The following is a 13,244-nucleotide window of genomic DNA, read 5'->3' on the forward strand; positions in this document are numbered from 1 at the left end:
CTAATGACTTCCCGTGGCAATCCACACGTGGCTGAAGACATGTGAGGTGATTCCACATGTCTGAGCCCAAGTAGTGGCTGTGTATCTCCCATGAGCCTGCCCCTGCTAGGATCTCAGTGCTTTCGGCACAGAGCTACCTTGTTTCAGTTCAGTTGGGTGCATGTTTTTAATGGCTGGAAGAGTTTCCTGGCAGGGAAGAAATAACATCAGGAATAATATCTAATGTTTCCTAAGCACTTCCTGAAGAGCCGGACATTGCCAAGTGTTTTACACGCACCTTCTCACTTCTTACACAACCCAGTAGGTACAAGGGCCCTGGACACAGACAAAGCCTCCACTTAGAACTTTAGTGATATGTGTCTTTTCTAATCTATAAAATGGGATACAGCAATAATGCTTATTAGGATTGTTTTGAGACTCGGTGCAATCCACGTTAAAAGCAGTAAGAGGCTGGATCGTGGTTCTTACTTAATAAATGTTAGCTACCGCTGTTATTGTCTCCATATACCATTGAGGCAACAGGTTTATGAAAGATAGGTAACTTGCCCAAGGAAGGTCAAGACCACGAGCCATAGTCCCTGCCTTCAGATAGTTTGGAGTGTTCTTGAAGTACTTAAACACTACTGAATGTCTCAAGTCTGGATGAACACAAGAAGCCATTGAATTGAGAGACAGAACATGTGGACAATCTTCCCAGGTCATTTCTTTTTAATTACATTAAAATCTGAAAAAAAAAAATTCAAGCGTTACCATATTGAAGAGAAGAATTGGTCTTTTTCATCCCTGACTCTAAAGTTCAAAACAACCACTGTGTGTCTTTTCTATGTAAATTCAAGCATGCATGCATAATACACTTTATATATGCACACATATATATTTAAATGAGCTCTTTACAAAATCCTTTTAATCTCCTCTTGAAAATCTCAAAGAGTATCATATTATTCAATATGATCTGTGCCTTATTTTTGTTTTTTTTCAGTTGGTAGTGTATCACGGAGGTTGATCTACACCGTCTAGATCTATTTCATTCTTTTAAAATGGCTGCATGGTATTCCACTGCATGGAGATATAATAATTGATTTAACCAATCCCTTATTGATGGATATTTAGATTATTTCCAGTTTTTCGCTACTATGAATCAATGAAAAACCTTGTGTATGTGTTTTTGCAAATACGCATGCATCTATTGGTTGGAGAACTTCCTAGAAGTATAGTTACTGGGCCAAAAGTTATGTGCACAAATGTGTAATAGATATTGCCAAGTTATCTCTGGAGAACTTGTATCAATGTATACTCCTCCCATAATGTATATAACTGTGTTCAGGCTATTATTTCTGAGTTGTATGGCCGTGAACAAAACAATCCTGGGTAAAGAGCATTGCTTCATTTTATTTCTTTATATTTACTAGATTGAGTGCTCTGCTAATGAGGCCAAGGTCATGAATTTATCCACTAACTATTCAATTAGCTTTGCTGTCACTTCAGTCAAGGTTAGTTCTTTCCATGTTCTGTGAGTCACAATAGAGACTAGAGTAGAAAATGGACAGATAGGCAATATTCTTGACCATTTCTGGATTTAAAGAGTGTAACTTTTTAATGGTGAATTATTGAAAGATCTAAATGTTTAAAAATGATAATATTGCTAAGCTTCATTATTTTTAGCAAGACATATTTGTCTTTCGTAGACTGCTCTAAACAATTTAGAGAAAGAGGGCTTATATTTATGAACAATCCTTGCCTTTCATAAACCGTTAGCTCCTTCGTGGCATAGACCACAGCTGTTCATCACGGTGACCCCATAAGCTGTCATGGTGGCAAACAGTAGGTGTTCAGTGAATACGGAATGAAAGAATGGTGGAAAACTGAGAAGATTTGGGGGATTTGGGTATTGCAATTAATATCTATTCAGTATTTTATGTAGTTGGTATTTCATTCATTCAGAGTACCTGTCGACTTGTGTTAGGTACACAAAACAGGTTCATACTCCGAGTTGTGACCCTGATGTCTAAAACAGATAACGATGTAAGCCCTCACTTAATTGCATTTGCTATTTGTTTTTGATCTCAGTGAAAATTTAAATTACCATTTTAAATAACAGTCGTGTTTTCCTGATCCAATTCGCTCATTCCTCTTTATAGTTATTATTTATTTTTTAATCTCTGTCAGGTCTGATTTAAAGAAAGGTCCAGCCCTTTCAATAACTGCATCACAAAGTTACTTGAAAGGAGCTTTGTGAATTATCAGGAATGCTATTGGCTTTTCTGAATGTCAGCACATTAAACTCAGGATCCCAGCTTCTGGAAACCTGTCACATCTGATATACTTTAAAAGGATTTTGCAAAGAGCTCATTGGCAGCGATATATATGGATTAGTAAACCATCTGCAGAAGGTCCAGATGTTTGCACGGAGCTGTTTTCACAGAAACCATAGCAGCTTTTTAATTGTACAACATCCCTGCATGATTTTGTACGTGGAGGGCTCTGGGCCACACTGGTTTCCTCGGCTTCATCTGGGTGGAAAACCAGGCAGGGGCTGCCCTCGAGTAGTTTCAAAGTGAAATCTGAACCAAGATTAGGAAACAGGGACTAGGAAGAGGAAGCTTTGAAGGGAATCCCTATTTGGGTCACCGTGACAGCATCTAGAGCCGCCATGTCACTGGGAAGTACAAGCCTGGGGCTACAGGCACGGTCCCTCTCCCACACCCACATACACACCCATTTCATCTGGGAACACAAATCAAGAAAAAGCTAGTCTGTGGGAGAAAAGGAAGTGATTCAGAGCGTTTGGCAATCATCATCAGCACTAAGCTGATTCTCAGGAATTCCTCTTAGCGAGATATTGGGTGTGTGGTTTAAGCTGCCCTTTGACTCCAGAGCCCTTTGTCCAAGTGTGACAAAATACTAGCAAAGAGGGACTAGAGAGCTGTGCCACCACCCTCGGGTCAGGCCCGGGGGATGGTGTGAATTCTTTCTGACAGTCAGGCAGAGAATTCTATTGTCCAGTTTTCAAGGCGATTTACAGGGCTTAATTAGTCAATCCCCACGCCACTATGGGGAGAGAGGTCAATGTTATTATTATTCCAGGTTCACAGCTGAGACACTAGCACACAGATGGTGACCCTACAGGATTTCTCTACAGGAGGGTCTCAGGGGCAACAATCTGGTCTGAGGGGGATGGGGTGGGCAGTGGTAGGAATGTGTCCTGAAGTCGTGTTTGCAAAACATTTTATACGCACCTGAGAAAACCCCAAACGTGCCCAGCCACCCTGGTACCATCTCTTTGGTGCTCCCATTGCCCACAGTGACAGCTGACTGCCGGGGGGCGGTGGGGGGATGTTCCCATGGGCATACCAATGGTGGCAGTGGGTCAGGGTTCAGGTCGCCCAGTCTCCCCGCTCTTTGTTTTTTTTTTTTTTTTTTTTTTTTAACGTTTATTTTTGAGACAGGGAGAGACAGAGCATGAACAGGGGAGGGGCAGAGAGAGGGAGACACAGAATCTGAAACAGGCTCCAGGCTCTGAGCTGTCAGCACAGAGCCCAAGGTGGGGCTCGAACTCACGGACCGTGAGATCATGACCTGAGCCGAAGTCGGACGCTTAACCGACCGAGCCACCCAGGCGCCCCTCCCCTCTCTTTGTCAGAGCTCCTCATTTGACAGTCCACGATCCCCCCTCCTACATGGACTCATGGGACTTTGGGGTTGAAAGGGACCTGGGGATTATCCAGTCCAACTTCCCACTTAAAGGGGGTGCAGAGCAAAAGTCAAAAGGAGAAAAATTCATCATGATCATGCTTGGTAACTGAGACTGGTAATTTTCGTATGCAAAAACTGTACCCAAAGAATCTGAGCACGTGGGGTCCATTTTCTGTTCGTTTCGATAATATGTAGTGCACGTAGTTAAAATAAATCACTTCATTTGAACACGGTAGTCATTATTCTGTAGTAAAAGTCATAAACACGGTTTGGCAATTAAAGGAACAAAGTCCAGAAGGAAGAAAATGTGACTGGTCGACTGAGGGCTTTGTTGCTCCTTTGTTCTGGAGGAACAAACATAGGTTTCTTTCAGGTTAATGGTGGTTAATGTTAGCGTTACTGTTTTAATACTGAAAGTTCACCACTTTACTGGCAAGCCTGGTTCTCCAGAAAAGTCCCAGGGTTGTTTCCATCTACACATCTTCCCCGGTCACGCAGTGTCATGGTGCCCCTTTTATGCGTTATCTTTTGTCGTCATTGATATTTGTATCCATGTGGTACGTATCCACATGGTTCGTATTTGCATGATCTGTTCTCTGGTCACCTTCCCCACGGTGCTTTTCACAGCGCTCTGCACAGTCAACGTTTCAAAGGCACTGACGTTCAGGCAGCGAGTGCACTTCACATCGGCAAAGCTGGCCTGTATTAAGAATATCCTGAGGGTGCATCCCACGTTTTGACTCTATGCAATGGGGCGGGGGGGGGGGGGCGAGCGTTTATACTGCTACCTGCCAAAAGGGTAGGCTGGACTTACAAACAAATCATCTAGCTCATCCAGCAGCTCTCTTTGTCTGAGAGACAGGGCCCTGCTCACCTCTGTCTACAGTAAACCACAACTGACTTTTTTTAAGGGTCTCCTTGCCTCTGTGCTCATGGCTCAGGAAAGAGCTCATGGAAAGGCAAGGTCCATCTAGGTCTTTCTCCCAATGGCTAAGAGTGCCAAAGAGGCAGAGCCCGTTCACCTGCCTGTGATCCGCCCTTCCTCCTGCTGCCTTCCCGAGATGCTCGGACCTGAGCGCCCAAGGGAACCTCTCAGTGTGTGGCCATGTGGCTTTGTGGCCTCCGTGCCTGGCGTGGGCCACATCTTCCGGCTTTGCTCCAGTGAGAGCCAGGGAGAAGGTGTCATGTCATGACTGCTATTTTATCCTTTTCCTCCCTGCCCAAACCCGCAGAGCTTAATCAGTACCCAACAAGCTTTATTACAGACTTGGCTTTCCCAGTGACAACTTAATGAAAAGGGACCTTCAGTCCCCTTCTTGTTTCTCTCTATCCATTCCTTTGACTCGGACTCCACCCCATAGGAACTCACTCCAACAAACGGTGCGGTTTGCCCTCTCCATCCCAGGGCCGGTGGAGATCTGGAAATAATTGACTCGTCGGACACTTCTCTCCAGGGCCAAGCTCGTCTAAGTCACATTGTGGTTTCTTCTGCTTCATTGGCTATTTGTTTTCTTAGCCCTGCAATGTGCTTCCGCTTCACCACCCCCCTCCATCCTGTGTATCTTGTTTATCCAATGTGGGCGGTTGCCAATTTAAAAGAAAGAAAATGACGGGTTAGGGCTCTGAATAGTTTAGGAGGGGGAGGAAGGGGACAGGAGGACAGAGAAAGAGGGGCTGGGCCGCTAGAAAAACTTTTGGCTGAATGGGACCTTGCCAGCAGAGATCCGGGATAGATGTCTGCAGGGTAGATTGCCTACGTGCTGCCTCATGCCCACAGTGGCCCTTTTGTGAAATACGGTTTCTTCCTTCCGCTGTCTACCAAGTACCAACTCTTTATTCGTCCTTTTCCTCAGGACTCCCTCTTTCTTTCTTGGAAAGGATTTTCATTTTATTGTTATTTCAAGCGGCTGAGATGGTTTACCATTTTTTAAAAATTATGGTAAAATATACAGAACATAAAACGTAACTATTCCAGAAGGTACAATTCCGTGGCATTAAGGGCACTCACAATGTGATGTAACCGTCACCACTATTTCCAGAATCTTCTCATTATCCTCAGCAGAAACTCCGTACCCACTAAACAATAACTCTCCCCAGCCTCTGGTAACTTCTAGTCTATTTCTGTTTCTATGAGTTTGGTCTATTCCAGGCGCCGAAATATAGTTCTGCAGTCTTAGTTTCCTTAAAGGGATAAGAATTGGCTCAAACCCTCAACGCACTTCTGTTAGGTTGCTGAATGACCATCTGGCGGGCTGAGTTGTTCCTCAAATAATCCAGGAAATGATGGTGCACCTGAATTACTCATACTATGGCTCCTGGTAAACAGTTTGATTCTTCTTCATATTACGCTCTTCAAAAGCCTTACTGTCTCCCTCCCCCTCGCTCACAGTATTTTATTTTACTTATTTATTTATGTATTTATTTTTTAGTGTTTATTTTTGAGAGAGAGAGAGAGAGAGAGAGAGAGAGACAGAGCATGAGCCAGGGAGAGGCAGAGAGAGAGGGAGACGCAGAATCCAAAGCAGGCTCCAAGCTCTGAGGTGTCAGCACAGAGCCCGACGCGGGGCTCGAACTCACGAACCTTCAGATCATGACCTGAGCCGAAGTCGGATGCTCACCTGACCGAGCCACCCAGGCGCCCCTCACTTATGGTATTTTAAAAATAGTTTACTAAAAACTAGTTTGTCATAAAAAGGTGGCAGTTGCCTTCGTCACTGTTATTAGGAAAGGCTCTCGATTCCAGGTTTTGAAACAAATTCTCTTTACTCCTTTTTTAGAACTGTGGTAAAATATACAGAACATAAAATCTACCATTTTAATCCGTTCTGTGGCATCAAGCACGTTCGCGTTGTTGTGCTCCAATTCCCTATTCATCTCCAGAACATCTGTATCTCCCCAAACTGAAGCTCTGTTCCCATTAAAAACAACTGTCCTGTCTCCCCCTCCCCCAGCCCCTGGTAACCACCATCATGTCTATGAATTTGCCCGTGCTGGGTGCCGCATATAATTCCCTTTAATTGACTCAAGGTCTGTAAATCCTGTTCAACAGCAGCAACGGGATTTTGCATCAAGGGGAAAGGGATTTGTTCAACTTCTGGTCTTTATTTCAGGCATCTGTTTTAACACAGGTGGACTTGGGGAGATTTACAGCTGGGTTCCTGGTTGTAGATTGGCTTTTTGAGATTCCTTTACGGTGATAAGGAAACCACTTTAACAAACGCTGTCCACATTGGGTTAGTTTCTTCTTGGGAAATAGGAATCACATGGACTATGTTTCTTCGGCTACAGGTGGGGCTTTACCGGTTTCTAAAAGCAAAATTACTTCCTTGAGGGACTGTTGACTTAGTTAACAGTTGGAGGGTGGCCCCTTGGGCACATTCAGAGCACTTTCAAATTCCTTTGGGGTAAGAGTGTAAATAAAACTTAGTCTTGTGGCAGGGGAAGGAGAGCTTCTAGAACTGGAACAGGCCGCTCAGGTAACTACCTCAACGCTGCATCTAGAGAAGTTGTTATTATTTTTCACTTTTTGGCAAGAGAGAGGAAGCATAGCGGAAAGGATATGAATTTGTTTTCTGCCGTCTTGGTCCCTAAAGGATCAGGATAAATGTGTGGATGTAATTAAAAATAAACAGAAGAGAGGCACCTGGATGGCTCAGTCGGTTAAGCGACCGACTCCTGGTTTTGGCTCAAGTTATGATCTTGCAGTTTGTGAGTTCGAGCCGGTTTTGAGCTCTGTGCTCATAGCATGGAGACTGCTTGGGATTCTCTGTCTCCCTCTCTTTGCCCCTCCTGCACTTGCTTTCTCTCTCTCAATACATCCATCCATACATAAACAAACATTAAAAAAATAAAAATAATCAGAAGAGCATGAGCACAGAATGATTTCTCTATGTAAACTGCTCAGGACCCATCTTCCCCCGTGAGGCATTTTTTGTCACTTCTCTGTAACAATTCAGCTGGTAACTTTTCCTTCTCCGAAATCCTCCTGCTCTTCTCCCAGACATTCAACTGGCAGTACGACTGCCTTAAAAAATTCTTTCCCTGTGTTTGAAGTCTGACTAACTTCCCAGCAAGACAGTAAGCTCGTCGAGGACAAGAATCGGGTCTGCTGCAAGGTATTTAGCATTGCATCTGATCTTGGACAAGCTTTTATTAATCACCAAACATAGCACTTTGCCCACAGTCATCAATCGCGATTTGGTAAGGTTGTTACTAGAAGGGAAAATATCTTTATTCGGCTTTCTAGGCTTTTTGTCTTTCTAGCTTTTCATTCTTACACCGTCCCTCTTTTCTCCTCAACACCTGTGAGAATTCCCTCTTTTCCTTCTGTGCTGCCTGAGGCGGGAGCTCCTGAGCTTTCAAGGGCAGCGTTGGTGGAGTGAAAGAATACTGAATTTGGAATCAGAAGACATGGGTTTGAGTTCTGAAACCCTCTGTTGTGGGCCGGCTTTTGTGTTGCCTTCTGTAAAGCTAAGCAGAACAATAAACTTCCTCTGTCGAGGGAATACGTTGCTGTGGGGGGATGAGCATGGGATGGATGTACAAGGGCGCTGTCATTGGTAACGCTATGTAGGGAGGCATCGGCTGGTTAAGGATATGGCTTGGGGGCCAGCTTGCCTGTGTTTGAAACTGGCTTGGCATTATTACCTTGGCCACGTCACTTAAACTCTCTGTGTCTCAGATTCCCAATCTGTGGAATGGAAATGATAATAGTGTCTGCCTCCCAGTCTTGCTCTAAGACCCCAGCAGTTAACATGTGTGCAGACGTGTAGTAAGCACCATGCGAAATGATGATGATGGTATGTAATCATAAAGAATCATTATTACTGAATGCAGATACATTCTGGTCTGAGACTCAGTTTCACAATTTGTTCTTATCTCCTCCCCCAGCACTGCCAGTCTGCAAGCTGTTTCCCCTTGGATATTTTACCATCGCTTGAATCTCTTAGCCTGAAATGCGATATATACTATTGTCATCCAAGTTCCCCTGTTCACTGCTGTTCAACTCCAGCGCTGCTACTGAAGGACGGAGCTCAGTTCCTAGCTACCCACGTTTATACTTGCAGAGTCCTCCTCGACTCTGCTCTCCGCGAGTACTCTCCACGTCCATGCCATTAACAGGATGGGCCATTTCGAACACACTTGGGTTCAGTTGAAAGAGCTGGAGACAACGTCTTTTGCTCTAAGAGAATAGGGATCAGGTCAGTAGGGGACATAGGAGATTCAGTTTGAAAGCACTGACGGCCGGACTCAGTTAGAAATCCTAATGGTTGTCATTCCTATTGTTTCCCCAGCTTTAGAGGCGCCAACCCACCGAGTGTTGTGCTTCATGGGTCATGGATGTCAACACTTCCTACTCTGAAGCCGGTCATCACCTCTGAGACCTGGTCAGGTCTCCCCGAACGTGTACCATACATCTCCTTTATCACATTAAATGTGGCAGAGCTTGTAGGGGTGTAGCTTGACATTCACTTGTGCGATTATTCAATTAGCAGTTGGTGTTCCCTCCGGGCTGTAGGCTCCGTGAAGACAGACACCATATCTGCTTATCACCATTTCATCCCCAGGACCAAGAAGAAGAAAGGAAAATGGTATCGATTGACTGAATATATGAACGCCACAACATACTAATATTTGCAGGATTATTTCAAGAGCCACTCAACGTCTCATGGGAATTCCAGATTCTGAATCTTCAGACCCTACTTGATTTGATTTGATTTCACTTTAAATGCATATTCATTTATTTTTGAGAGAAAGAGAGAGAGCGCGTGCGCAAGTGAGTGGGGGAGGGGCAGAAAGAGAGGGAGACAGAGAAGGCTCCACACTATCAGCACAGAGCCCGACTTGGGGCTTGAACCCATAAATTGTGAGATCACGAGCTGAGCTGAAATCAAGAGATGGACACTTAACTGACTGAGCCACACAGCGCCCCTCAAACCCCATTTTAAAGACAAAACTTCAGGTCAAATTAAATCATATCAGAGTGGTTAAGGGTATAGGCTTTGAGTTCAAATCTTGACTTTCTACTACTGAGCTGGGCCATCGGAGGCAAGTAAGTCACTTACCTTCTTTAAACTTTATCAGTTGTGAAACCAGTTTCATAATATTTAATCTCCCCAAGTAGAGTATAACACTTGATGCATAATAGGCATTCGGTGAAAAGTAGTAATTATTAACCAACTGTTTTGGCTGGAGTTTCCACAGCGTACAAATTAATCTTCTTGTGTCGTTCCAGCACATGAAAATAATGGGTTATTGACTAGCGATGGGCCATAAAAACAAGCTTGTTGAAAGTCAAATCACTACTTCGAAAATCTTTGGGAGCTCACTTTCCTGGTTCGAAAATAAAAAAACACAGATGTATTCTTGATTACGTATATCTTAAGCCTATCAGAACTGTATTTTAAAAAATCTACCACGTGACAAACTTGATGCATGTTTACGACCGCATTTTCGAGGAGCAATTTCCATTTTGATGTGTTGTTTCACAGATTGTATTGCTAGCATTAGGCAGGATGGAAAATAAGATATCAAGTTGACATCTTGGGTAGATAAAACTTCAGCTTAATGGGGCAGGGGAGTTCACTCAGGGCTCTAAGGAAGTACACTGTGAGTTGAGCGGTAATTTCATCAGAATATGCCCGGAGACACAGGCAAATTGCCAGGCTGGGACAGGACGACCGTGAATACGTTGGGTTTTGCTCTCGCCACACACCGTCAAATGTTTTGGAAGAAAAGACTGCGTGTGTTCATAAGTTGGAAAGAAAGAAAAAGAGAAGTAATTCGGCTGCTGTTGCTTATGAAATAGGTTGAAAGGAGGAGCAAGAAATCTAATAAAATACTTGGCATGCGAGTCCATTATAACAGAATCTTTGTAAGTGGTTCCTCCTGGGTTGCTCTTAGAGTGGACTGGAAAGTGGCTAGATTGAGAATTGGAACATCGAGGTTCTACTCCTCGCTATACGGTCTTCAGAAACCACTTACTTCTTGGCCTCACTGGTCTGATTTGTAAAACAAGAGTCGTATAATATTTATTCCCTGAATGCATGAAATTGTTGTGATGATCCCATTAAACAAGTGAAAAAAATATTTGAAAAATATAAAGCATAATATGTGTTATTATACACATTTCCCCAGCATTTATTCCTTATTTCCCAATGATGAAAAAGCCGGGCACTGGAAAACATCTGCCGTCTGTCCCCTGCCGCACCTGCGTCCCAGCACCTCCTGGCGTCCCTGGCAGTCAGCGTCCTCTCTGACAAGGGCAGTGTGTGTGGCCTGTCCACAGGCAGAGGCCTGAGCAAGATGGTCTCCCGGGTCTAGTCTAATCCTGGGGTCCATCATCCCATGAATGTCGAATGTGACTCATGATTTTATTTTCTTTTTTAAGTCAAATGTTTTATTTATTTCTGGAGAGAGAAAGCAAGCAGGGGAGGGGCAGAGGGACGGGGGGTGACAGAGGATCAGAAGAGGGCTCCGTGCTGACCGGCCGACAGCAGCGTGCCAGGCGCGGGGCTCCCACTCCCGGACCTCGAGATCATGACCTGAGCCGAAGTCAAACGCTCAACCGACTGAGCCACCCAGGCGCCCCAGGATCCAAGATTTCAAAAGGAGGAACATCCGGCTGGGACGCACGAGGCGCCAGTCAAACATCCTCAGCAACCTTACAGCGCAGTCGGTGGGACGGTCGGACTTCTCAACAGGTCAACATACGATAAAACCCAACGTGGCATTATAGGCTTTGGAATCGGACAGACCTGGGTCCGGATTCCGGGATCATTATTTACCAGTTTTAAATCATTCGGCACAGTAACTTAACTGCCTCTCAGGCTCCTTATCTGTAATCACATTTTTTTTTCCACGGATTGTCCAAATATGTCCTCATCTCTCAGAAATACTTAGCAAATCCTTCCGTTGCCTGTTAAAAAGATGGGCTGGAGGGCTCGTTTACCGTGGTTACTGAGCACCTAATACTTCTGTCTGTCCCAGGGGGGATAACCCAGCAGCTGCCCTGCAAAAGATCCATAAACAATGTTGAAATACACTCGCTCATTTTAGAGATACAACCTATCTAGGGCCAGGAGCGAACCTTATTCTATTCCTAAGTAGGCTGGGACGACCGTTTAAAATGGGGTAAGTTCTTCTTAGCCCTTTTCTGAGGGTTGGCTATACAGATTGGGTAACAGCCCAGTCATGTACTGATTTATCTTGATTTACACGTAGCTGCTATTTGAAACAGAAAGGTCAGGAACTACCACAATAGAAGCTAAGACCCCCATTGCGTATCACATACCTTTATGTTGTGGGCTTAAGAAAAAACAAACAAAAATCACCACCAATTATAATTTTAAGATATTGGGGACTGTAAGCAGTCCCTGACTTCAGAGATTTTAAAACAGGGGAAATGAGGTGACTTAGAGTCATGGTATGGTAAGGACATGATTTCTTCATTAATTTAGTCCCCACAACAGACACATGAGGAAGATGGGATTTTTTTCCACACTTTACAGTTTGGATAAAAAGTCAGAAACAACAGCAGGTAGGGGTGCCTGGTTGGCTCAGGTCATGATTGCATGGTTCGTGGGTTCAAGCCCCGCATTGGGCTCGGTGCTGACCGTTCAGAGCCTGGAGGTTGCTTTGGATTTTGTGTCTCCCTCTCTCCCTCTCTCTCTGCCTCCCCTAATTGATCTCTGTGTCTCTCTCTCTCAAAAATAAATAAACACTAAAAAAAAAGAAAAGAAAAGAAAAAGAAAGAAACAACAGCAGATAGAGCCAATACCCCGTGCCCACCAGCCGGAAGGAATGGATACACCAGTTTTATCAGAAACGTCCTAGTTCCTTCTGTCTCCTTTCCAGTCCTATTCGGGTCCCCCTTCCCTAGATGCCACCACCACCATGAATTTAGTGCCCATCTTCCAATACACGTCTTTTTTGCTTTCCCTACACACCATACCATAATAGTGTGTTTTAAAAATACTTGCAGAGAGGTGGTGACACGTTTTATTTCTCATGCGGTGACTTTCTTTGCTCGCTTCACGTCAGATTCCTAGGATGTAACCATGTTGGTTGATACGAATCTAGCTCATGAATTTCCACTTCTGCATTGTGTTCCTTAGTGTGAACCCACCACAAAACCTATCACTTCCCCTGTCTTGGGCTATCCCATAGAATGTTGTAGTAAACCTTCTTGGACGTAGCTCCTTGTGCACCTAAGGGGCATTTCTTCTGGGGTTATGTACCTAGATTGCTGTAGCTGGGTCATAGGCTGCGTGCACCTGCAATATTATGAAATATTCTTAAATGTTTACATTGATTTACACTCCTACCAGCCGTGTAGGAGTATTCCCATTTCCCTCACATCTTCGACGACACTTGGGGTTGTCAAACTTTTCAACTCTTGCAAATCTGATGAGTGGGAAGAGGTAACCCTATTGTCTCAATTTACTGGTGAGTTTTCTGTTTCTGACATGCGTAAAGGCTTTTTGGAATGTGGACTATGTCCTTGGTACTACCAGTCTAAGCCTCTCAGGAGAGGCTGTATATCATCCACC

The 13,244-nt window shown here is 44.2% G+C and overlaps 1 long non-coding RNA gene across 1 annotated transcript; it reads left to right on the plus strand.

The window, feature by feature from the left end:
- Window positions 1-7,114: 7,114 nt before the first annotated feature.
- On the plus strand, window positions 7,115-9,142 carry LOC107179944. Its single transcript, XR_001510674.2, has 3 exons — window positions 7,115-7,169; window positions 8,584-8,894; window positions 8,988-9,142. It is a non-coding gene; the product is annotated as an uncharacterized LOC107179944 (long non-coding RNA).
- The last annotated feature ends 4,102 nt before the right edge of the window (window positions 9,143-13,244 follow it).

Source organism: Panthera tigris, chromosome A1 (genome assembly GCF_018350195.1).
Source record: "Panthera tigris isolate Pti1 chromosome A1, P.tigris_Pti1_mat1.1, whole genome shotgun sequence".
In the NCBI taxonomy this organism is placed as follows: Eukaryota; Metazoa; Chordata; class Mammalia; order Carnivora; family Felidae; genus Panthera; species Panthera tigris.